We start from the raw sequence: 27,720 nt of genomic DNA on the forward strand, positions 1-27,720 counted from the left end.
TTGGCCCAGGGCGCGATCCTGGAGACCCAGGATCGAATCCCATGTCGGGCTCCCGGGGAATGGAGCCTGCTTCTCCCTCTGCCTGTGTCTCTGCCCCTCTCTCTCTCTCTGTGACTATCATAAATAAATAAAAATTAAAAAAAAACTGCTGTGTAGTGATTCCTATAAATATACTACTTTTTTATTATATTCTTCTATTGAAGGGCTTTTGGTATTTTCTAGTTTGGGGCTATTATTAATAAAGCGCTTGTGTGTGGGGGGGTGGGTGTATGCACACGCATGTGTGTGTGGACACATTCTGAGAGAAGAAATGTCTTGGCGTGAATGTGTTGTCATACGTAGGTGTGTGTTTAATTTTATTAGATATTACCAACATGTTTTCCAATGTGGTTGGACCATTTTACACTCCCACGAGCAATAAGATGAATCCCGGTCACTCTACCTCCTTGACAATAGTTGGTATTGTCAGCAGCTTAAATTTAGCCATTCTGGTGGGTGTGTAGTGGGATCTCTTTGTGGTTTTAATTTGAATTTTCAGATGACTAATGAAGCAGAGCACTTTTCATATACATGTTAGCTATCAGACATCTTTTGATAAGGGTCTACTTAAGTCTATTCCCCATATTTTAACTGAGTCATATATATATATTATTCAATTATAGAAATTCATTAATATTCTACACAGTCTTTGTCAGACACATGCTTGATAGGTAGCTCCTAGGACAGTTGTCAATGATCCCCACTTCTTTGTACTCACACCTTTGCATAATCTCCTCTTGGGTGCGGTGCTGGTAGATGAGACCTGTGGCTTATTTCTAATTAGCAGGAGGAAAAATGATATGTCACTACTGAGTTTAGGTTACATAAGATTGTATTGTTGGCATGCATAATTTGCTGAAGCAAGCTGTCATGTTGGAGAGGTCTACACTCAAGGAACTAAGAAAGGTCAGGGCCCTTAATCCAACTTCCCTGGAAGAATTCAATTCTGCCAATCACCATGTGAGCTTGGAAGAAGGTCCCTTCCACGTCCAACCTTCGGATGATATTCCAGCTCTGGCTGAAATCTTGATTTGTTGCATTGTGAGAGATTCTAAAGCAGAAGCCCCAGCTGAGCCATGCTCAAACCCCTGACACACAGAAATTATGAGATTATGTTGTCGCAAACTGCTGAATTTATCATGATTTATCACACAGAAGCAGATGATAAACATGAATTGCAAATGTTTTTCCCAAGCTAACGAATTGTCATTTTGATTGTTGTGGTGGTGGTATCTCAGTGTGGTTTTAATTTGCATTTCCCTAATGAGCCTTTTGGTGTGCTTTTGGCTATAGGGTATCTTCAGTGTGAAGTATCTGTTCAAATCTTTGGCTGTATTTTTAACGGAATTATCTTTCATTATTATTATTGAGTTATAGGATTTTTTTAAATTCTAGTTATAAGTTCTTTTTCAAATTCATATAATGAAAATGTTTTCTCCCAATCTACACTTGGCATTTTTATATGTATTTTTTTTTAATTTTTGTAAAGGTATCTTTTGAAAAACTGCAAAAGAAAGTCTGAGAATTCTAGATAATCAAAAGTGAGCTTTGAAAGAACATCTTGGAGGACATATTTGAAGTGAGAATGATGATTGTGGCTTGGAGGCAAGGCAGCCATTATGAAGAGGTGACAACATTCTGGATAGAGTCTGGATAGAGTGTGCAGGATTTGGCTGTAGGGTAAGAGAAAAATTGAAGAATCAAAATTGGCTCCTGCATTTTGGTTTTGGTAACTGAAAGTTCAAATTTTCTCCTTTTGAAGTATGCTGGTGACCTCCCTTCAAGGTGAAGTATTTCCCAAAGTCTCTACTACTTTCTATTAACCCCAGGCAATAATAAGGCCAATGTCAGTTATCATTTCCCATCATGTTTACATCATTATTTTTTTCTCTTTTACCTTATCTACCTCACCCATTTATATCATCAGGTCGATTCCTAGAGGTCTTCGGTTTTACAAGTCCAGGTACAAAACAACACTTCCCCAGATTTGGTGTCACAAAGTATGTTCTTCTCAACTATGTGTAATGTTGGGCAAACACATGACTTTCTAATATTTAGTTTTCTCATCTGTCAGGTTCCTATCTCACAAAGTGAGGAAAAACATTGTCAATCATAAATTGATGTGAAAAAATGACTATTTACCTCATCTTTTCTTTATCTGAAAAAATGTTTATGACTGCTTTTCTTTTGGTTCCCACTGAGTCAAAAGCAGTTACTTTCTTTTGCAATACGTTCCTGTTTGATCTTTCTTTTTCCAGTCTCCCATCCACAAATTGACTGTGGTCACCACCACATACTCTATCTAATAAATCTCATTTGTCTTATGACTCTTGAATCTTACTTGACTTCCTGTTTCCCATGAAACTTGAAGGAGCTCTGTTAATTTTCGCCCCCTTCATTGTGAACTGGGTTTTACTTGTGCCAACACATACTTTGCTCCCACCTCCGATTTGGCTTTGACTTGGTTTTCCCTCTCCATGGGGGGCGGGGGGAGGAGCCTTCACTTATATTTCAGTGCCACAATTTTTTTTTTTTTTTTTTTTTTTTTTTACAAATCTTGCTTCCTTATGAATTATTCTTGCCATTTGCAATGCCTTTCATCCTTTGGACTCTTGAGGAACTTACTTGTCTATATTTCTTTTAGAATTACAAAAATCCTTGTGGTACTTCTTAATGGTTTCCTATTTTTCCAAATAAGGTGTTCTTTTAGAACAGAAGTCATATTTCTCTTTTCTCCACATCCTCAGCAATATTTATCGTTTTGATAACAGGCATCCTAAGAGGTGTGAGATGCTATCTTGTTATGGTTTTGATTTTCATTTCCCTGATGATTAGTAATATAAGCATCTTTCAGTATACCTGTTGGCAATTTGTTTGCACTCTTTGGAAAAATTTTTAATTGTGTTCTTTTCCATTTTAAAATCAGGTTATTTGTATTTTTTTGCTATTGGGTTCTAAGTTTACTTTATATATCTTGTATATTAACTCCTTATTGGATATACATTTTGCAAATATTTTCTCTCATTCCATAGGTTGCCTTTCCATTTGTCTATTTTGTTGACTGTTTCATTTGTTTACAGAAACTTTTTAGCTTGATGTAGTCCAGCTTGCTTTGGTCACCTTTGTATCTGCTGACAAATCCAAAAACTCATTGCCAAGACCAACCTTCCATGTTTTCTTATGGGAATTTTATAGTTTCAGTTCTTAAATGTATGTCTTCAATCTATTCTGAGCAATTTTTGTGTTGGATAAGATAAGGGTCCAATTTCATTCTTTTTCATGTGGCTATCCAGTTTTACCATGACCATTTATTGAAGAGACTATCCATTCCCATTATTCTTGGTGCTTTTATCAAAAATTAGTTGACCATATATGTGTGGATTCATTTCTGGGCTCACTATTCTGTAACATTGATCTATGTGTCTATTCTGTTTTCATGTTAATACTATAGCTTTGTAATATAGTTTGAAATCAGAAACAGTGATGCCCCCAGCTCTGATTTCCATACTCAAGACTGCTTTAGTTATCTGGGGTCTTTCATGGTTCCATACAAATTTTAGAATTTTTTTCCTACTTCTGTAAATAGTTCTGTTGGAATTTTGACAGGATTACATTGGATCTTAGGTCATTTTGAATAGTACGGACATTTTAACATATTATTTTTTCTAATCTGTGAACATAAGATATCTTTCTATTGCTTTGTGTCTTCTTCAACTTCTTTTATCAATGTCTTATAATTTTCAGTGTACATATATTTTATCTCCTGGGTTAAATCTATTCCTAATTATTTTATTCTTTTTGATGTTATTGTAAGTGGGATTATTTCCTTAAAATTTTTTTTAGAGTTCATTGTTAGTGTATAGAAACACAACTGATTTTTGTATTTGATTTTGTATCTTGCAACTTTATTGAATTTATCTGTTCTAAGTTGTCGGGGTCTTCTTTTGGTAAGATTGTTAGATTTTTTTGTATATAATATGCGTTTTGCAAACAGATAATTTTACTTCTTTTTTGATTTGGATACTGTTTTTTTTCTTGCTTAATTGCTCTGGCTAAGGCTTTCAGTGCTATGTTAATAGAAGTAACAAGAGTGGGAACCCTGCACCTTTGTTTTGTTCCTGATCTTAAACGAATATAACATAATTATTCTGAGTTTCATCCATATTGTTGACATGTATCAGTAGCTTGTACCTTTTTATTATTAGCTAGTATTCCATCATATGGGTATGCCAGCAATTGATGGACATTTGGACTGTTTCTAGTTTGAGGCTATTTTGAATAATGCTATTTACTTTTGTAGAAGTTCTTGTGGGGATATATGTTTTCATTTTACTTCAGTATATACCTAATAGTGGAACTGCTTGATCACATGATACATTTATGAATTTATATTTAACTTTTTAAGAAGGTGCCAGACTGTTTTCCAAACAGATAATTTTTAATTTAAAAATATCCAGGAGTCTTCAAATCTCCCAAAAGAAGGACCACTAACAAAGGAAAGAAAAACGTTTTGACAGACAGTGAAGTTTTGCTATTGCTATACTTATGTAGATGTATATCTTTAGTACCAACAACCAAACCAGGGTTTTTTCATTGCTTTTCATTACCTGTAAACCAAAACCTATAAGGTGATTTGGAGAAATCCTACATAATTCTAATCTATTTCTATTTAATGATGATAAAGTATTTTAATGTCAAAAAACAAATAGCATATAACAGAAATATACTGACTTCGAAAGTTAACTGGGAAATTCCAAGTGACCCATGAAGGGGAATATCACAATCTCACTTTATAGTGATTATTGACATGAGTTCCTGGTTTCCTTTAGAGAATTCTCTCAAAGCATATAGGATTCTTTCTCCTTTCAGATGAGCCAGATCTATCATAGCCAACATCACTTATATATTTATATATTAAAGATTTATTTTATGCTTTTTCTTAAAAAGCAAAAATGATGGTCTTCAAGTGTTTAGTAGAAATGAGCAACGCTGTTTGATCTAGTTGGATGAATATCAAAATTGACATCTATTCAGATGTGGTCTGTACAAAACATCTTTTGTTTTTTTCTAGGAAGTGCCCTATGCATTTCAAGTATATCCTGGTGCACATGAGTGTGATGGATTATTTCAAAATATTATGTTGTCCAATCACTGTGAATTAACCATACACTGAATATCATGAGAACAAAAGGCCTGAGGAAATCAGTTCCAGTAAATTAAGATCCACCTTAGATGTCATTCCCATGGGCAACCTTCATTTGAACTTGACTAGGATGATTATAAAACTTTGTTCAATTTAGGCCCAAGTGGTATGCATTTCACTAATAATGAAGCACAAATCTTATTTTTTAAAAAGTATATTTTTCTCATATCAACATACTTTATGAAATAAACAAAATAAAGAATATTTTCATTTTCATTCTTGACATATACTGGTTATGTTGTTCTTTACTTAAAACCAAGCTTGATAGAACATTGGATTGAAGCCTTCGGGAAGATCATTCAGGCTTCAAACCTGAGGCAGGGGGAAAAAAAATCAGAGTTTTACTGATGTGTGCTACTTAATTTTGTAGAGAAAGAATTACCCACATGGCACTCAGAGTTAACATGCTCTGAACATTTCAGAAAAAGAAATGAATGTACTAGGAAAACTGGGTTTATTGTCCCTGAAATACCACCATCTTCTCAAAAATACATGGCAGCATAATGTTATCAATTTTAAATTGCTACCAACGACAATGTGGATATATCACTGCCATCCCTGAGATGTTTTGCAAATATTTCTCTCCTTGACCAAGCCACAAATTCAATTTGTTCCCAGTTAAATCCTCATAAAACAGTGTCTTTGACAAATGATTGTTTTTTTCCTTCCCAACCCAGAGAAATGCCAGACTGGGCTATTTTCACTTTTGGTGGGAAATGTTCCATTTAGACTGACGCACAATTACGTGGCAAATATCCTGATGTTCTTTTTCTTGTCATATGGCTGAACTTTAGAGAGTTGTGAAAGTGGCCTGATGATTATAATAAAAATAGTTAATTTAGTCTGTTTTAAGCACGTTACTTGCATTATTCACTTATTCATTACACTTATGCTGAGTTAGGTACTATAATTATACCCATTTCATATGGGGGGGGAGACTGAAACTAATGACATCTAAATAATTTACCTATAATCAATAAATGGCACCCCTCTTTTCACTATCTTTTATCATTCTTTGTTCACATTGAACAGAAAAGATTTTGATCGACCAATTTAAAGATATTAAAATCATTGTGCAATATCTTCTTGGAATATAAACATAAAGTGTCTCTAGTATCTAGAAGATTTTCCTATGAAACCATATAGATTTTTTTAAGAAACACAAATTATATACATTATTTAAAAGGTGTCGGATATCTAATATTTAATAGTCTTATTTATGAATTTATATTTTATTATATTTATATAATACAAATAGACTATTTTTAAAAATACTTTGTGGATAGGTAGATACATATATACACGTATGCATATAAACATACATACATCCATACATTGCCAGAAAGGACTCCCAGACTATTATATAAAATCCTAGGCAATCCCTAAGCAGCAAAATTTTAAAAGTCAAAATGCCTCTGATACCTCTGGCAGGCAACTAGTATACTTTGAAGAGCATTGGCCCCAACTTGTTACCAGGTAACGGAAATGAATCCTGATTGGTTGGTGAACATAGTCCAAGACTAAAAGAGGGATCAAAAGGATGAGTGGGCAAAAGCCATCTTGACCCACTGACATATTTATTTAACCTTGTCTTAGTTTTTTCACAGTTCATACCCCATGTACCAGCTAACCTAGCCTCTTTGTTGATCCCTATATATACCAGGGATGATCTGTGGGACAATTTTTAGGTCATTGGAGTGATTACCACAGTCTCCATACCTATGCTTCTCACTTTAAAACATTTTGAAAGGCTTCCTCATCCCACTTTACCTCGTATGAGCTACTACTACTTTTTTTTTTACCCCTGTAACAGGAAACTAAGGTTCAATGACCTGAGATTACAGTTTGAAAGACTGGCCCTTCTTGGTTTAGAATTGAGGTCAATAAACTTTTCCTATAAAGATCCAGAAAAAAACATTTTCAGCTCGGAGGATCATATAGTCTCTGTCACAACTACTCACCTCTGCCACCGTAGTGCAAAATCAGCCATAGATGATTCATAAATAGATGAGTGTGGTTCTTTATTTATAAATACAGGTGGTGGGCCACATTTGGCCCATGAGCACATAGTTTACTCCTGGTTTGGAATGATGTACCAAGTGTTAAGTTCTTTCTGGAGCCTTGAATCCTCCCCCTTCATGTTTATACCCAGGAGGGGAGTATGAGCATCCCATTGACCAAGTCCTCACTGTAGCTGCAGAGCCCTGGCCTCACCTACGTCTTATTTAGATATTGTACCCTTAGGTAGTTTTGCCCAACAGTACCAGGAGATCAGATATCAATACTATTTTTTTTGCATTCCCTCTAAATATACTTTTTACATTCTGGAAAACTGTTTCACCTCTGGTTAATAATTGCTTATGTCATCAAAAACAGTGAGTGCAATATTTTCCTTAATATTTTTTTTTGGGGGGGGTAAGGGGAGGTGTTGTCTTAATGACATGGAGTGGCCAGGCACCGTCAGACTTCACACATAGGTTTGTTTGCGCAACAGCAAGACTGTGGCTATGTGGTTTATGTGTTTAAGAGGTAGCTGTACTCTGCCACACAGTGTGAATTTTTAAAAATGAAAGGGTGTGTGTCATGGAAAGAGAATGAAGGATTCAAATAGTAAACATATCCATCTTTTAAATAGGCCCTTTATGGCATAGCACTCAAACACAGCCTTCTTGAAGAGAGTTGATGATGGGAGCTGTGCCTCAGTGACCAAATGGTAAAAGTTGGAAAACAATGCGTGTAGGGGCTGTCCCCACAATCCGCAGTGAGTACGAGACTTGTTCAAGGGAGGGTTCTTGGCACAGCGATGGAAGTAAGCTTTTAGTCCAGCTCCCGTTTCTAATCCTAAATCAAACCACTACACTCAGTCTCTCACTTTAATAAGCACTAAATCCACATGCTAGGTTTCAAAAGAAAGAAAAAACCTACTTTAACTATTAAAACTTCCCTGAAACCTACTCATGGGAACAGAGAACATATGGTGTTGTAATTTTTTTTTTTTAAGCAAGACATCTGTACTATTCAAGAAATAGCTAAAATCTGTCGGATTCCAGAAACTTTTATAAGCTGAACTCCAAAATAGATAAATTATTTTTATTAGATTCAGCCATGGACAATTCATGAAGAAAATTCTAGCTGGAAAACAACTTTTTAAAAGAGAAGCTTTGGTAAAGTGTCAGTTTACATCTTGATTTCAAATAGCAAATGTTAAGAAAACTACTTTAATTTTCAACGCATGTGTGATGGAGTCCAGCTACAAAAATCCTGTGCGTAAGTAATGGGAAACAATGGTGAACAGATCCGTTCTCCTGCTGTGACCTCTCCAGGAAGCATTCCCGAGTGCTCAGTGCTAGCTATTTACAGGACATCTCTTTATGAGCACCTACTATGGACCAGGCATCATGCAGGGGCACTTGGAAACGCAGTGAGCCGCATTAAAGAGAAGAATGCCAGCCTCAAGAGAGCTTGTTTTTTGTTTTTTTTTAAGATGTTATTTATTTATTCATGAGAGACAGAGAGAGAGAGGCAGAGACACAGGCAAAGGGAGAAGCAGGCTCCCTGCAGGGAGCCCGACGTGTGACTCGATCCCAGGTCTCCAGGATCAGGCCCTGGGCTGAAGGGCGCTGAGTCACCCGGGCTGCCCAAGAGAGCTTAAATCTTAAAACAGACATTGAAAATGACAACGAATTGGCTGCAATGTGGACTGGGAAAACTTATTTAAGAGCTTGGTTTTTACCAGAAGACTGTTTAGTCAACACAATGGCTGGAGGGGTGTCTTCCAGGCAGTTGGAACAGAATCTAGGCCTTGAGGACTAGAAATGAGACACATTTGAGGAAAGCAAAGCATATCAGCAAAGCCCGAGCAGAGAAAATAAAGGGAAGAAAACCACCTAATTCTGAGAGGTGGAGGGGACAAGTACTACAGAGGCTTGAAAGACCCAATAAGGACTCAAAAGTTCACCTGCATTATCCTTTTCTTTCTCCCATAGGAAAGTGATTTCCCCAGAGTACTTGGGATATAAATTCATTTCCAGATCGCTTCTCGGCCTTTTGGCTAAGATCAAGTGTAGTATCTGTTTTTTTTTTTTTTTTCTTTTTAAAAAGATTTATTTATTTATTGAGAGAGAGAGAGGAATAGCAGGAGAGAGAGAGATGAGCAGGGGGTGCAGGGAGAAGCAGGCTCCCCACTAAGGAGGGAGCTTGACAAGTTGATTGATTTCAAATGTTACACAAATTTTATTTTATTTTCTTATTTATTTTTTATTTTTTTATAAATTTATTTTTTATTGGTGTTCAATTTGCCAACACATAGAATAATACCCAGTGCTCATCCCATCAAGTGCCCACCTCAGTGCCCGTCACCCAGTCACCCCCACCCCCCGCCCACCTCCCCTTCCACCACCCCTAGTTCGTTTCCCAGAGTTAGGAGTCTTATCAGTTTAAATTCATTTCCAGAGAAAAACATACCAGGCAATGAGCTTTAAATACTGGATGCAATGCTTAAGCCAGTTTTTGAATCACTGAGCACAAAATTTACACCCTGGTTTTTCTGTTTCATAGAAATAAACAGGATTGATCAGTGAACAGTTATCTTAGAGTAGACAGTATGAGGAACAACAAATCTGCCAAATGAGGAAAAAGTATTTTTGTGCACTGAGGAAACTTACAGGTATCTCCAATTTTTCATAGCAATTGACTCCTTATTAACCAGAGAGTGACTAAAAGTACTTTCCAATGAAAACAAAACCAACTATGTGTAACAAAACAAGACATTCTATTGGGGGAAAAAATCTGCTATAAAAAAATCTATATAATAAGGTTCATTGTTTTGGAACACAGAAGGGAAAAAAATTCACCATTCTAATATAGATTTTTATTTTTTTGCAAACTATTGTCCGGTTTTGTACATCTTTACAGCAACAGTTATTCCTTTATTTTCTGTATGTTTTTATTTAATGTTACTTCCCATATTTCAAAAGATTCGACATCATCATTTTTAATGACTGCAAATACTCCATCTCTAAGTAATTAATTGTGACAATTCTGATTATGTGTCAGTGTTGCATGATTGAGAAAGTTGGTTGAAAAGGAAAAGGTTTTCTGCACTAGGGCTTGATGTATGTTCAAATCACTAAATTTAAGTAAAAAGAAATGAATCATTTTAATGAAATTGTTGGAACAGTGCATGGTTCTTTCACCTATAAAATTTGGCAATACCAAAATGAATGGAATAAATTTCAGAAATCTGAATATCTGCTAAAACCTCTTACTATTTAAATAGTACTAATTATTTTTAATAGACTTTATTTTTTTAAAAAAGCAGTTTTCAGGCCACAACAAAATTGAAATGAAAGTACGGAGTTTCCAAGTACCCCCTCTGCTCCTGACACGCAGCCTCCTTCACTATAAACATCCCACACCACACTGATGCATTTGTTACAATCAATGAACCTACCCTGACACATTATTGTCACGCAACCTCCATAATTTACATTAGGGATCACTCTTGGTCTTGTACATTCTATGGGTTTTGACAAACATATAATGACATGCATCCATCACTATAGTATCGTATAGAATGGCCTCACTACCCTAAAAATCCAATATGCCCTGCTTTTTCTTCCCTCCCCCGTTACCCCCAGCAACCATCAATCTTTTTACTCTCTCCAGAGTTTCACCTTTTCCAGAATGCTGTATAGTTAGAATCAGAGAATATGTAGTTTTTTCAGACTGGCTCCTTTCACTTAGTGATATGTATTTATGTTTCCACCATGTCTTTTCATAACTTGATAGCTCATTTATTTTTAGCACTGAGTAGAATTTCATTGTCTGGATGTTCCAAAGTTTACTTATCCATTCATCTACTGAAGGATATCTTGGTTGATTCCCAGTTTGGGGAATTATGAATAAAGCTGCTATAAACATCCACGTGCAGGTTTTTGTACCCACATATGAAGTTGAAATATCAGAGTACTGGATCATATGATAAGAGTATGGTCAGTTTTGTAAGAAACCACCAAACTGTCTTCCCAAATAGTTATAACATTTTTGCATTCCCACCAGCAGTGAACAAGAGCCCTCATTTCTTCACAGCCTCATCAGCATTTGGTGTTGTGTTTTGGATCGTCACTATTCTAATAGTTATGTAGCTCTATTGATTACTTTTTTCTTTAAAAAGCACAAACAAAACAAGTCTTTATTCAGCGAAGACTTGAAATCATTTTGCCAACTTTTTTTCTTCCGTAATTTTTGTTTGCTTTCACTAAGAATGCCAAAAGTATTCACAATGCAATGGAACTTCATTTGTATCAACCAGAAGCAAAGACTCTAACAGATCAGTGAGTTATTCTTTTTTACTTTTCTTATTTAGTATTTTTATGAGAGATATTCATAAAATAGAGAAAAAAGCTTATAAAATTTGCCACCTACTCAGTATACACTGTGATCTCTCCTTGTCCCTCCTCCTACCCCCTCTCTCTTCTCCCTTCCCTTTCACCCCCAATTTCCTTTTCTCCTTCCTTCCCTTTTTCTCAATTTCTTAATCTCTTTACGCCACTCCCATCATATTTTTGCTTCTACTACTCCAATGAAACTACTCTTGTCGAGATCACCAACAACTCCCACTTGTCAAATCCAGAAACCAATCATCTGGCTTCTTCTTACTAGACTCTGGACAGCCTCCACACACCACACTTCTGTGTAACTCCATTCATCCCACCAAACACATCTTCTCACTCTGTGTCCTTCACTACTCTTCTTCCTATCAAACTCTTAAATTTTAGAATCAAAAGGGCTCAGCTATAGAATATCTATGCTTCACTACATATGCTTTCTTCCCTAAGTAATCTCATTCAATCCCATGGATTTAAAATCTTCTATCTGCTGATGAGTTCAAAATATATGGCTCTAGTCCTGAACCCTCCTTGAACTCCAGACTCATAAATCCAACTCTAAAACTTAAAATACACAGAACAGAATAATTCAATCATAAATCTTCCTTTTCACATACCCCTATCCACACCCTAGATGCAATATTCTGCAGTCTCATGCTTCTCAGAGAATGGCACCTCTCTCTGCTCACTGGCTTGGGCCTAAAGTTCAAAGTCTGCCTTCATTTCTCAGAATCCCCAAGAGCCAAATCAATCAGAAGTTCTTGCAACTCCATCCTCAAGACATCTTAAACCCTCCTGCTCATCAACACCCTCCTTCTGCACAGCCTTTGTGTCTCACCTGGACTGCTACTGTCACCCACCTGTTCTCAATCCTTCCTCTCTTGTCCTGCTGCAGAGCATCCTTCACACAGTGGTTGGAGTCATGTGACGTGATGTAAGAAATTGATGTTGCTTTGCCCCAGTTTTGTTGAAACATCAATATTAGGTACCAAAGCAAGTGTCAGGCAAATCCTCACATGTGGTTTTACAAAAGAAATCCTCCATAACTTTTTCCAATTATCTTGAATCTCTCTTACCCATTCTGATCAAGAAAGAATCCGACAGGAAGAGGATTGAGGAGGATGCTGGGTAAAGGGATACCTTTGCTCCCTGTCCAGTAAAGCTGCCAGGAAGACAAGGAACTTTCAGCAGGAAGGGTCTGGATTTGTACTTCTGGGTGCCCAGAAGCCTATCGAGAATGTTTAGTGGTCCACAGGAATAGAGACTTAAATATCCCAGTCAAAGGAAATACAGGAAACATAGGCCCACCACAGCATCTCATGAGAGGAAGTTTCTGTTTTAATCATGTTTTTGGCCCAGGGAATGCAAAGCCAGCCAGCCCAGTCTCATCCACCCACAAGAACCATGTAGAGGGGCTGTCGTGGGCAAGGAGGGAAGTCAGTTAGACCCTGTTTCCAATGCAGGCAGGCTTCCCAGAGAGTGCCAGCCTGACCAGGGGAGAGGAGAGAAATGAGGACTAAATCAAATTCAGGATTTGGATTGTTGCACAGGGCTGGACACTCTCCTGAACTGAAACTCTGTTTGCAATTTAGAGTCATTACAGAATTGTGTATTACGAAAGAGTGAGCAGAAATGTTGCAGGTCTGCCAGAGTTTTCATCCAGGACCGGGGCAAGGTGATTCCTACTGAATACATTTTAAGAGGAGGTGGGAATAACATAAAAAGGCATTTGACTTTGTTACCAGTCACTCTTGTTCAAAAATGCCCTTAGGTGATCTACCAAGCATATAAATCAGATCCTCTCTGTCCTCTGTAATTCTCTCTAATGCCCTCCACTGGATTTAGAATAAGATCTAAATTTTTTCCATTGCATTTAGAATAGAATCCAAGTAAGATCTATCTCACAGCCTTCAAGTTTTTACCCAATCTAGCTCCTGTTGAACACTTCCCAGTCTTCCCCAACCATTTCTCCCTTGGTGACTGCTCCAAAAAACCCTGGTCTTCTTTCCATTCTTCGAACATATCAAGCTTACTCTTTCCTCAAGGACTTTCTCTTTGCTGTTCCTTGCCTCTGGAGTCTTCTTCCTTTAGATATTTGCAAATATAAACCTTCATTTCTTTTAGGTATGCTAACATATCATTTTTTCAAAGATATCTTCCTAAATTACATTATCTAATTACGACTCTTCCACCATTCCACCATTAGCACGTGACCCTTCATCAGCTGTCCTCATGCACTGTCCCTCCACCAACATCATATTTCTACAGTTCTACAAGGAAGAAATGAAAAGGAAGTAATAACCAATAATTTCATCACCATAATCATGATGAAAAGTGTGAGATATATGAGGAGCTCACTTAGGTTAGAATAAACTTTTTCACTTACAAACGACTAACACATTGACTATTTAGAAAAATTTATTTTTATTGTAATAAAACATATATAACATAAAATGTACCACTTAACCAGTTTTAAGTGGACAGTTCTGTGGCATTTAGTACATTTACACTGTCATGCCACCATCACCACCAGCCACCTCTGGAACTTTTCATCTTTCCAAACAGAAACTCTGTACACATGAAACACTAACTCTTCATTTTCCTTCCTCCAGTTCTAGCTAACCACCATTCTACTTTCTGTTTCTATGAATTTGACTACTCTGGGTACCACATGTAAGTGGAACCACATAATATTTGTCCTTTTATGCCTGGTTTATTTCACTTAGCAGAATGTCTTCAAGGTTCATTCATGTCCTAGCATATGTCAGAATTTTATTCCTCTGTAAGGCTGAATAATATTACACTGTATATATAGACCACATTTTGTTTATCTACTCATCCACTGATGGTCATTTGAGTCATTTCCACTTTTTAGCTATGTGGATAACAGCTCTATGAACAGGGTTGTATAAATATCTCTTTGAACCTCTGTTATCAATTCTATTGATATTTATCTAGGAATTGTTAGATCATATGGTAATTCTATATATAGAGAGAACTATATAGGAAAAGAAATTGTTTTGAGGAACCTCCATACTCTTTTCCACAGGAGCACATTGACTTTTATTTAAAAGAAAACTATATATATATATATATATATATGTGTGTGTGTGTATATATATATATACATATATATATACACACACACATATATGTATATTCAGTATATATATATGAAATTCAGTATATATATAAATTCAGTAGAGACACAGAGAGAGAAGCAGAGACATAGGCAGAAGGAGAAACAGGCTGTCTCCAGGGAACCTGATGTCAGACTCGATCCCAGGACTCCAGGATCACAACCTGAGCTGAAGGCAAATGCTCAACCAGTTACCCACTCAGGTGCTCTGACACATTGACTTTTAACTTCACAATATAAATTATATTTATAAATTATAAACTATGCCATTATAAATGTGTGTGCTTTATTTTCTCTGTGTCAGGTCTCTTATTTAGATGACTTAGCTATAATGTCATATTCAATTCTCATAGGAGACAGGTTCTTTTCTTCGCGTTGTCCACAGAATAGAAATGTGACCAAGTTGCTTCTATGTGACTTACTTCATAAATAGTTTAATATTATAGGTAGGGCTGCCTGGGTGGCTCTGTCCATTAAGCATCTGCCTTTGGCTCAGGTCATGATCCCAGAGTCCTGGGATCCAGCCGGAAGTGGGGCTCCCTGCTCAGCAGGGAGTCTACTTCTCTCTCTCCCCCTGTGCGCGCGCGCGCTCTCTCTCTCTCTCTCTCTCTCATGTGCACACACTCTCAAATAAATTAATTAATTTAAAAAATCTTATAAGTAGGTAGCATTATATATAATATGGCACTTTATCATCTCTAGAACCTGAAGAAATCCTCGGAATCATGAAAGAGTAAGCCCAAAGAAATAGAGTACATATTTTGTCTGTAGGAAAGAAAGTTTTTAATTTTTGTTTTCTTACATGGTAGTTCAAATCTGTTAGCACCTAAGCCTCTTCTAACTGAAGGTTCCCTCTCTGAACTTCCTTCTGAGTAAAATGGTCAGTGTATGAGAAAGGCAGACAAGTGGCTGTTTCTTAGAAGAACTGCAGGTGAGCCAGTCTATGGACACATGTCATGGAGAAGGAAGAAAAAGCAAAACAAGCAACCTTACCAGGTCACCATTGATGAGATTACTAATTTTCCAAATGCAACCAAAGTAAACTCACTCTCCAACAGGAATATCAAAGGTAGAGGTCTCCCATTAACCTGAACAAAGCATTCCTCCACATTCTAAACAAGGATTATTGCATCAAATTATACTGAGACTCAGACAATATGCCAGTAATAAGGAGCCCAAAGAGGAAATCCCAGTTTATATGACTCACTGTTTTGAACAAATATTAACATTGGCTAGCCAACATTTCCCTTTGTATCACTTTTCCAGATTACCAAGAAGTTATATAATACTTCAAAGTAGCCAATACAGGCAAACTAGATAAACTATTTGGATTACTCATTTCATTACCAACAGCTTCAGTCAACTTACTTTGTAAAAGAAGGGAAAAAAAATTCTGAGCTTTATAACAGGCTCATCTAACTCTGAGAAGTCCTAAGTTGAGAAGGGATCGAGACAGCATTTCTTCCTAGTTTAAAATCAGCTCAGCCTGAGCATAATGGAGTCTCACATAAAACAACTTTTGCAAATGTCAAAGAGCTCTTTCTTCAGAAGCGTTTACCTAGGCCGGCCTCTGATATGTTAACAAATCTTCAGGAGTTGACAAATGTAAATAATATAAATTTCTCTACTGAGATGGACAAATTCACTTTTTTTTCCTGGGAATTACAAAATAATAATGACAACATTATTCAGCAAATTCATGCCCACATGCAAAATGATAATGCAGTCAACCTTAAATTAAAGGGCTAGATTAGATGAGCTATAAACTAAGTCCTTCACAGACCTAAATCTTTTGGGTCTTCATTTCCACGAAAACCAAATTTATGTTCTATGTCCATGCTATTAAATCAAAACAGGAGTACACTGCTCTTTCGTATTCCAATCTAGGTTTAAGATTTGCAGACATTTCCTATGTGAGATAGGGAATGAGTTTGAGGGGCTATTGAAAAAGTCCATGGACGGGGGCATGAGTGATTTATCCCATTGGATTTAGTGATCGCACACCACTAGGATCATCTTTATTATTATCTGACCAACGTTATATAGGAATTTCAGTAGGTGAAAAATGTTGTAAGTGTTGTGTCCTGCAGTGGCCGTGGCATTGTAAGTATGCATACGTGGCCACACACAGTGGTGGAGCAGAGGCTCTTATGAGGGAGCAAAGACAAGAAAATCTTTGCTGAGTGGCAGGAGAGCTGAAAAGAAAGGGGATTCAATGCTGGACACACATGTGAATGAATAACTCTTAGAAACCATCAAGTAAAACGAATCCCCAGACACAAAGTGCACAAAAGCCAAAAACGATGAGAAAATATACATGCGTAGATATTGCATGTGTGCATATGATAGTATAAAGAGGAATGTATATTTCTGCATTGTGGATAGGTAAACTAATTCCAGGTAGATCCATTAAATATGGATATTCTGGAAGACATAATCTCTAAAAGGAGGTCAACACCTGGAAGAGGAAGTAAGAGAGCAGAAGGGAACAGAAAAAAAGATTAGCTAGGTCATAGTCTGACCCCCATAATTGACTAAAATTATGGATTCCCTTAACCTAGATTTCTCTTCCTAGACTATTGATTTAGCTCTGACTCTGAACCCTCTTAGAAACAACAACAAAAAAAAAGTCCATTGATTTTTCTCATAGTCAGTCTGTTCCTAAGGCCCTTACAGCTAATCAGTTACCACCTCCCCCTACTTATCTTATCGGGGCTTTCTAATTTCCTCCATTAAGAGATGTCTGACTCTGTAGTGCTGAAATCTCACAGTCTGGGTACATAAGGAGATTAAACTGAGTCACTGATTCCCCTTGATCTTCTCTACTTCCCCTTATTGAAGGCGTGTCTCTGTTTACCATGAAAGATAAGGGGGTGCAGACAAGGCAGGAATAGGATCTTAGAAGATGCAAAGGATTTAGATCTTTGCCTTGTGTATACAGTAGGTGACAAGAAAGTTCCACATGGGGAAACTATAAAGGCTTCTTCAACTATAGTTCATTATACTCTGCTTATGAAAAACCAGAGCTCTGATGATGTCTGAGGGTGTAACCAGACTCCAGCCTTTTTAAAGAGTAGTGATTAGCTGAAGTGTTTCTGACAGCTAAATAAATATTTTCTAAATAAAAATATACTGTATGTTTTAAAGGGAATATCAGAACCATTTTTAGAAAGGAGGATTGCTACTCTGGGATTCCCCAGCTGCCAGGTTCTGTTCTAAGTAGAAACTGCTATTTTCTGACTGTCGCCAGCTGGAAGCTCCACTGTGCCAGCTAAATGGCATTTTGGTTAAACCATTCAAGGTCTAGAGCTGCAAGAAGCAATGGATATCTGAATAAGTAAAGCAAACTTTACAAAAGTCCATTTTAAAAGCTTTGTGGATATATGGGTATAATCCCAGATTTGAGATCTAGTAATGAGCAATAATTGGGGTAGAGAGAGAGAGAATCCTAGAGAGCCCTAGAGAGTTCCAAAGAAAGAAACCCTTATCCACAGGAACCAATCCCAATAATGGAGGATGACACGGAAACTAAAGAAATCAATGTGGCAGCCTTGAGTGTTCTCTCGCAAGATTAAAAAGAAAAAGAAATTATTAAAAAGTAAGAGATATAATCTAAGGGCAAAGAAAAATTTACAACACTGTGAAAGGTATTTAAAGAGTACTTACAGACCAGAAGGACCTGAGAATGTACATTACAGATATGGTTATGATTGTTTTAAAATTATACACATATGGAGTAGAATCTTCACATGGTATAAAAGTTATTTTTTATCAGGAGAAGCAATCACTTAGTTTCTTATGTATTCTTCCAGAAATTTTCTATATGCATACAAGAAAAATGTACACCGGTGGTTCTCAAATGGAGGGAACTTTGCACCCACTGGAGCCTATATTCAAGTCAGAAAACAGAAATCAAATAATTTTTGCATGAGTGATTTCTAGAATATGTGGAACGAGATAAATTATACAAAGAAATGATCTCAAGGCAATCATCAGAAATCTTTAGAATCATGAAGAAGAGGAGACATAAAATTTTTCTTGACTTCAAAGAGACACTGGATAATTTCAAATAAATGTATGTTAGAATCAGAATGTCTCCTTTTTGAAAAACTCTAGAATGCATCGTGAAACATGGTTTATAGACAGGAAATGTGTGATCAGCACTCTAGGTTCACATGAGTCCTAAAAAATAAACCATGGGAAGAAATTTCATTTACATTTTAGTGAAATAAAAATCCACGTCGGGTGAACTATACACAGAGTCATTTTAGTCAACAAAATATCCAGTAGTTGTTCATGTCAGTTAATAAGGTGGAGACATTTATACAGAATGATGTTTATTAAGTAAATTTATATCTGGATGACTTGCAATATCCAAAGAGTGTCAATCAAAAATATCCAAGTAAAAGTGTCTATGTTTTCTTTATTTAAATTCAATTAATTAAAAAAATAAATTCAATTAACTAACATATAACATATTCTTAGTTTCAGAGGTAGAGTTCAGTGATTTATCAGTTGTATATAACACCCAGTGCTCATTATATCACGTGCCCTCTTCAATGCCTATCACCCAGGTACCCCATCTCTTCACCCACTGTCCCTCAAGCAACCTTCAGTTTGTTTCCTATGATTAAGCATCTTTCCAGGTGCCTGGGTGGCTCAGTCAGCTAAGTGTCTGTCCTCGGCTCGGGTCATGATCCGGGATCCTGGGATGGAGCCCAACGCTGGGGCTCCCTGGCCAATGGGGAGTCTGCTTCTCCCTTTCCCTCTTTCATGTGCTTTACTCATACTCTCTCCCCCGTCTTTCAAATAAATAAATTAAATATTTAAAAAAAATCTCTTATGGTTTGTCTCCTCTGATTTCTTCTTGTTTTATTTTTCCCTCCTTTCCCCTATTCTCCTCAGTTTGGTTTCTTAAATTCCACAAGTGGAAATTATATGATAATTATCTTTCTCTGATTGACTTATTTTGCTTAGCATGATACACTCCAGTTCCATTCACATCATTGCCAATGGTAAGATTTCATTTTGGGTAAAATAGGTAAAGCAGATTAAGAATACGCTTCTCTGATCTGAAGGGGCACCTGCACCCCAATGTTCATAGCAGCAATGCCCACAATAGTCAAACTATGGGAAGAGCACAGATGTCCATCGACAGATGAATCGATAAAGATGTGGTATATATATGTACAGTGGAATATTACTCAGCCATCTAAAAATGAATTGCCATTTGCAATGATGTGAATGGAACTGGAGTGTATAATGCTAAGCAAAACAAGTCAATACCTAATAGTGCAATTGCTGGGTCATAGGGCAGCTCTATTTTCAACTCCCTAAGGAACCTCCACACTGTTTTCCAGAGTGGCTGCACCAGCTTGCATGCTCACCAACAGTGTACGAGGATTCCCCTTTCTCTGCATCCTCGCCAACATCTGTCATTTGCTGACTTGTTAATTTTAGCCATTCTGACTGGTGTAAGGTGGTATCTCATTGTGGTTTTGATTTGTATTTAAAAGGGTCTAAATTTAGTGGAACAATGCAAATCCTGTCCTGTAGGACATTTGTCATCCTTTGACAAAAATAACAAACAACTTCCTGAAAAGGCACATTTATTAAATTTTAAATGAGTGAAATTGTGGGATATGTAGCTAATGAAGGAGAAGAATTCTATGTTTTTAGCACTTACCTCAGTTCTTTTCACTTTTTTTGCATTAATATGTATAGTAATCATAAAACTTTACTGCAATAATAGTTGAAGAGGAAACTAAGGCACAAAAAGGTTAAGTAACTTGCCCAAAGTCACATAGCTAATAAGTATAGATCTGGGCTATGAGCTCAGGTTCTTCGGCTCCAGAGGCTGTGTCATCAATCATGACACTTTATCTTCCTCTAGCAAATAATGAAGTCATAAATAATAAATAACGATGTCAAGATTCAAAGTTATGCCAACAGGCCACAGTATCATGAAGAAGCTTGTAAGAGATACGTGTAGCATCTCACATCAGACTCCAAAATATTAATTATCTGAGTCGTAGCCTGCATGCTGGCACTCATGGGATTGATACAGGAATATCCAAGGCACGGCCATATCAGCTTTCGCTAACTCCAACCTGCTCAGCTGGCGCTGGGGGAGTAGAAGCCAATGCAGAAGAGGTTAACTCTTACATTTAGCAACCATGCCCACCAGCAGAGTAGGAATCAGGAATAACATTCTATCCCATGCTGGTTCAGGGGGTCTCTGGGGACCCAAGCGATGACCAAGCCACATCTCTGCAGGACCTTCACAATGCAATTCGGTAGAATGCTAGGAATTTGAGTATGCAGCAAGAAAACAGAATTGGATTTCCAAAAATATTTAAGTGGTGACCAATTAGCCATCTAAGTAATATGTGCCAGAAGGGACTACGCATAAATTATACAACACGCTCTCAGTGGTACGTTGGTATGGAGAGGAAAATAACTTTGGAATAGGAAGTCTAGGAATGGAAAAATATTGATGGCTTGTTCCCTACAAGACTGACTGCAGTTGAAAACCATGGAAGTGGCAAACTTGGGTGTCATGTAGGCCTTGCCATGACAAGAGCAGGAATCTGAGGGTGGGGCACAGCAACAACAGTCTTTAAAGCTCATGGAAACTATGTTTCTTCCCACATACCAAGCCTAATTGATATATGGTGGCTGCCAGAGGGTAGTGTTAAAAGATGAAGTTTCTGAAGCTGGAGCCCAGCCCTGGGACCAGGAGTGGTGTAACTGATTAGTGATTGCTCACATGGGTATATCCACCCTCTAACTAATAGCATGACTTATAGTTAGTTTTGTAACATGGAGGACCAGGGTTCTAGGAAGTTAACTTTCTGGTTACAGAACCAAGAACCCTCAGGCACTTTCTGGAAGTACTTACACAGAGAATAGTTCCTGGGAAAAATGATGAGTGAAAGCTAGGCAGTCTTTCAGGACAGAGCTCCACCCCGGCAGGCATTAGAGCAAAGAGGAAGAGGAATATTCTAATTATATCAACTAAACACATAGGGTGGGTGTTAGGAGGTAAGTGGTATCCAAACAAATCCCTCGGTGTTTATAGGCTGATCCTCTGCAGGAGGAGGTAATAGGATTTCAGGACATTCAGCTGTCTAATACCCCGCCAGATAAATGAAGCAAGAGCACGATTCTCACAAGTATTTCACAAGAACAGTGAAAATACTCTTCTCACACATCCTGTAAGCCTAAGATTTCCTTTCTCCTTCATCCTGAATGTATCCTACTACCAAATAGCTAAGAAACTTGAAGCACTCATTGAAGTATAAAAGGAAGGCAAATACTCCCATCAGAAGGAAATTCAGATAAAACCTTTGATACGGCAAATATTAAATGATACAACAAAATTGTTTAGACTTCCACCATAGTGGTCTTAAAAAGCTATCTATACCTTTCTTTTGGATGACTTATGTCCCTAGGCTGAAACATTTACTTGTTCTAAGGACATTTTTCCACATTTTACCAGGACCATCCTAATAATCCAAACCAGAAAGATAACGATATCCTCTTGTTGGCATCTTAATAAAATGGCCTTTTGGGAACATGGTCCTCATCTGACGGGAGTCATCAGGTGTGAAAATCAATAAATGGGAGCCTCACCAAGTGGAGTTTGAAAGTTGATGGGGGAGCCCACCACTTGACATTGAAGAGAGGAAAAAGTTTCAATTAAAAAGCCCAACAGAATCCTCAAGAGGAAAGAAGAATCAATGGACGGGCCTCAGCAGGAAAAGATGTACCTCCCATCTCCTACAAGAATGGACCACTCCAGCAATCTAGCCAATGAGAAACCATCATCACCCTGAACTCTTGATTTCCTCCAATGGACTTTTGTTCAAAACAACCCCTCCCAACTTCTTCCTTCTTCTCCATAAAATAATGCGCCTCTCCTTTGTTAGACTTGCCTGTGGTTTTACCATAGTTTTCATGTCCCAAAGTCCAATTGTGCTATTTCAGAGAAAATCCATTTTGCTGGTAAAATTACTGGCTGCTTTATTTTTTAGGTTAATATAAGTTCGTTAGTATGTGCTACTTGGTTACTCATGAGATTAAGCTCTAGAACACTGCCCATATCATTAAAAGTGTTGTTACCAAGATTTTATTTTATTTTTTGTCATGGAGGATTCCAAACATATTTTGCTATTACAGTTAAGTTGTGAGTAAAAAATAATTGCAGTAATAATAGAAATAAGAGTCATCAAGAAGCATCATATGGCTTTTAATAATCCCATTGATAGCCTAGATTTGATGTCATGGTTTAATGAGTGGTTATTTTTCCCCTGAGAAAATGAGTAATGTCTCTTCTGTCAAAAAGTACTTTTCTGAAACTACTACTTACAGAAAATGTAAAAGCATTCATGAATTGTTAATGAATCAAGTAGCTTGTAGCAATAAAAAAAAAAAAGAAAGAAAGAAAAACTGAGATAATTAAAAGGTAAAGAAGGCAATCTCTTTCCTGGAGAACTAGGGACACCCAACAAGTATCTTTTGATGGTTCAGGTCATGTTCTATCCTTAAAGTGACTTCTATTTCTCACTGCACGTTCCACAAAGAGTGATGCTTAAGTCCAAGGTATAACAAAGCTCCACAAATTTCTACGGCTTTCTATCTGACATCGGAAGAAACCAATGGACATTACTTTACCCTTAATTCTATCATGAAAATGCAAGTTTGTTCCATTTTCCCGACCAGATGGATGGTGAGAAAAGATGAGGGTGGAACCAAATTATTTCACAAAATGTTTCATCGGCCAACTACTGGGTTATAGCTTTGGGAATTTTAAGGAAAATTATACTCCCAAATACTTCCAAAATATTTAAAAATACATAACACAAAATTATTTAAAAACCATCACTCCTAGCTTAGGCCAAAATGTTACATGTTCTGCATGCTTCTGTAGCAAGAAACTCAGACTAAGTTTATTTATTTATTTTTGTCTATGTTTTTATTGGAGTTTGATTTGCCAACATATAGCATAACACCCAGTGCTCATACCTTCAAGTGCCCCCCTCAGTGCCCGTCACCCAGTCACCCCATCCCCCCACCCAACTCCCTTTCTACTACCCCTTGTTTTTTTTTTTTTTCCCAGAGTTAGGAGTTTCTCATGTTGTGTCTCCCTCACTGATATTTCCCACTCATTTTCTCTCCTTTCCCCTTTATTCCCTTTCACTATTTTTTATATTCTCCAAATGAATGAGACCGTATAATGTTTGTCCTTCTCCAATTGACTTACATCGCTCAGCATAGTACCCCCCAGTTTTATCCATGTTGAAGCAAATGGTGGGTATTTGTCATTTCTAATGGCTGAGTAATATTTCATCGTATACATAGACCACATTTCTTTATCCATTCATCTTTTGTTGGACACCGAGGCTCCTTCCACAGTTTGGCTACTGTGGACATTGCTGCTATAAACATTGGGGTTCAGGTGTCCTGTCGTTTCACTGCATCTGTATCTTTGGGGTAAATCCCCAGCAGTGCAAATGCTGGGTTGCAGGGTAGTTCTATTTTTAACTCTTTAAGGAAACTCTACACAGTTTTCCAGAGTGGCTGTACCAGTTCACATTCCCACCAACAGTGCAAGAGGGTTCCCCTTTCTCCACATCCTCTCCAACATGTGTTGTTTCCTGTCTTGTGAATTTTCCCCATTCTCACTGGTGTGAGGTGGTATTTCATTGTGGTTTTGACTTGCATTTCCCTGATGGCAAGTGGTACGGAGCATTTTCTCATGTGCATGTTGGCCATGTCTATGTCTTCCTCTGTGAGATTTCTGTTCATGTCTTTTGCCCATTTCATGATTGGATTGTTTCTTTGCTGTTGAGCTCAATGAAACCGAAGAAAGAGAAATTAAGGAGTCAATCCCATTTACAATTGCACCCAAAAGTATAAGATAGGTAGGAATAAACCTAACCAAACAGGTAAAGGATCTATACCCTAAAAACTACAGAACACTTCCAAAAGAAATTGAGGAAGACACAAAGAGATGGAAAAATATTCCATGCTCATGGTTTGGAAGAATTAATATTGTGAAAATGTCTATGCTACTCAGGGCAATTTACACATTTAATGCAATCCCTATCAAAATACCATGGACTTTCTTCAGAGAGTTGGAACAAATCATCTTAAGATTTGTGTGGAATCAGAAAAGACCCCAAATAGCCAGGTGAATATTGAAAAAGAAAACCAGAGCTGCAGGAATCACAATGCCGAATTTCAAGTTGTACTAGAAAGCTGTGGTCATCAAGACAGTGTGGTACTGGCACAAAAACAGACACACAGATCAATGGAACAGAATAGAGTACCCAGAAATGGGCCCTCAACTCTATGGTCAACTAATATTTGACAAAGCAGGAAAGACTATCCACTGGTAAAAGGACAGTCCCTTCAATAAATGGTGCTGGAAAAATTGGACAGCCACATGCAGAAGAATGAAACTAGACCACTCTCTTTCACCATACACAAAGATAAACTCAAAATGGATGAAAGATCTAAATGTGAGACAAGAATCCATCAAAATTCCAGAGGAGAACACAGGCAACACCCTTTTTGAATTTGGCCACAGCAACTTCTTGCAAGATACATCTATGAAGGCAAGGGAAACAAAAGCAAAAATAAATTACTGGGACTTCATCAAGATAAGGAGCTTCTGCCCAGCAAAAGAAACAGTCAGCAAAACTAAAAGACAACCTACAACCTACAGAATGGGAGAAGGTATTTGCAAATGACATATCAGATAAAGGGCTAGTATCGATGATCTATAAAGAACTTATTAGACTAAGTTTAAAACAACAATTATAATGAACAATTAATAATAGAGGCTTGTAATTATCAGTTGAAATCCAGCCATCCTGTTCTCCAATACAACTAAGACCAGGGCACCTGTGTGGCTCAGTGGTTGGGCGTCTGCCTTCAGCTCAGGTTGTGATCCTGGGGTCTTGGGAGCAAGACCCACATTGGGCTCCCCACAGGAAGCCTGCTTCTACCTCTGCCTAAGTCTCTGTGCCTCTCATGAATAAATACATAAAATCTTAAAAAAATACAACTAACACCAGAAATGAGGGTATTCCTTGTGGTCCTTTGGGTCTCCCTCAGGTTTCGAAATTTCAAGATTCAGGGACCATGAAGACTTGCTATTTATGGGTAACCATTTTTAAGATGAAACTTTTTTTTAAATATTTTATTTATTTATTCATGACAGACAGAGAGAGAGAGAGAGAGAGAGAGAGGCAGAGATATAGGCAGAGGGAGAAGCAGGCTCCATGCAGGGAGCCCGATGTGGGACTCGGGTCTCCAGGATCACGCCCTGTGCCAAAGGTGGTGCTAAACCGCTGAGCCACTGGGGCTGCCCAAGATGAAACATTGAATTAAAACAAATCCAACATTCCCTCTCCTCTCCATGATTTTCTTTTGTTTTATTTCTTTATATAAGACCCTGGTTGCCAGCACTCATACATTTATCCCTTTAACATATTTGTCCCTCTGATTTCCAAGCCATTAAAAATGTTTCCATTAGTAAATGGAGCTGATTAAAAAACCAAGATTTTCTATCTAGAGTCCTGTCCTTTCTTTTCAATGTTTCCTCAGAACTTAAAGTTCCATCTTTGCCAGGCTAATGCAGAGTGAATTTTGTTCTTAAATGGATTGATTTTTTTTTTTTAATTTTAAAGATCCTTACAAGCACACCTTGCAGATACTAGAGGTTGGGTTTCAGACCACCACAATAAAGTGAATATCATGAAAAAGCAAGTCATTGAATTTTTTGGTTGCTCAGTGCATATTAAAGTTATGTTGACACTATATATATTCAGTGTGCAGTAGCATTATGTCTTTAAAAAATCATGTATATACCTTATTTAAAATACTTTATTGCTAAAAAATGCTAACCATCATCTGAGTTTTTAATGAGTTGCCATCACCGATCGCAGATCACCATAACAAATATAACAATAATAAAGATCTTAGAAATACTGTGAGAAATTACCAAAGTGGGACACAGAGATACAAAGTAGGCAAATGCTGTTTAAAATGGTGTCGAGAAACTCCCTCCCTGCAGGGTTGCCACAGACCTTCGATTTGTAGAAGAGGCAATATCTGCGAAGCCAGTCAGATGAAGTATGCCTGGTCTCTATCGGAGATTCAATTTGAAGGAGAGATGGGTGGAGAAAGGAAAGGAAAATGGTCTATTACTTTAGGTGAGAAATTTTATTGGCAGACTTCACAGTAGCTCTTAATATTCATGGTTTTCATGGATGGAAATACTGCTCTGATTTTTGCATCAAGTCAGTCTATAAGCTTTCATTTTCTATGAATTCCAAAGATCATGGATGCCAACAAGAAAGTGACCACAAGGCCAATGGTCATAAAAGCTAAATTGCTGGTTGTGGAGTTATTATTCCAAACTATAATTATGTAGTGACTTGGGACTCTTCTTCTCTTCACCTTATTATCACAACGCACTTTAGTTTGGGTCTATACTCCATTATTCCACTGAAACTACTCTTTTCAAGATCATGAATGACCTTCATGTGACCAAATCTAACGACCATTTCTATATTTCTTATTTCACTGAATAGCTCTGTAGCACTCAGGGACTGCTCCCCTGTTGTAAAGACTTTTTGGCTTAGCTTCCAGAATATCACATTCTCTGTTTTAATCTCACCTTACAGACTACTTCAGAGTCTCCTGCATTGCTTCTTTCTCTTCCGTCAGACCCCTAACAATGAGAATAGCTCTGTGTTCTCTGTATACACTTCGCACAGACCTCACTCACTTGATTCCTTGCCTTCAAATCTAGCGTAAGTGACTTTGATTCCTGAAGTAGTTCCAGTCTTAACTTCTACTTAGGATTCCAACAGCCTTTTTGGTATCTATATTGATGTCTGATAGGTATCTCTAGTTTATTATAGAACAACCAACCT

The 27,720-nt window shown here is 37.4% G+C and overlaps 1 long non-coding RNA gene and 1 pseudogene across 7 annotated transcripts in view; one reads left to right on the forward strand and one right to left on the reverse strand.

Moving 5' to 3' along the window:
• LOC140607066 (uncharacterized) overlaps positions 1–27,720 on the reverse strand; it is a 571,123-nt gene that overhangs the window by 281,090 nt on the left and 262,313 nt on the right. The window lies entirely within an intron of this gene.
• Positions 9,274–9,427, forward strand: LOC140607680 (U2 spliceosomal RNA; annotated as a pseudogene).

The sequence above is a fragment of the Canis lupus genome, chromosome 16 (assembly GCF_048164855.1).
Source record: "Canis lupus baileyi chromosome 16, mCanLup2.hap1, whole genome shotgun sequence".
NCBI classification, from domain to species: domain Eukaryota; kingdom Metazoa; phylum Chordata; class Mammalia; order Carnivora; family Canidae; genus Canis; species Canis lupus.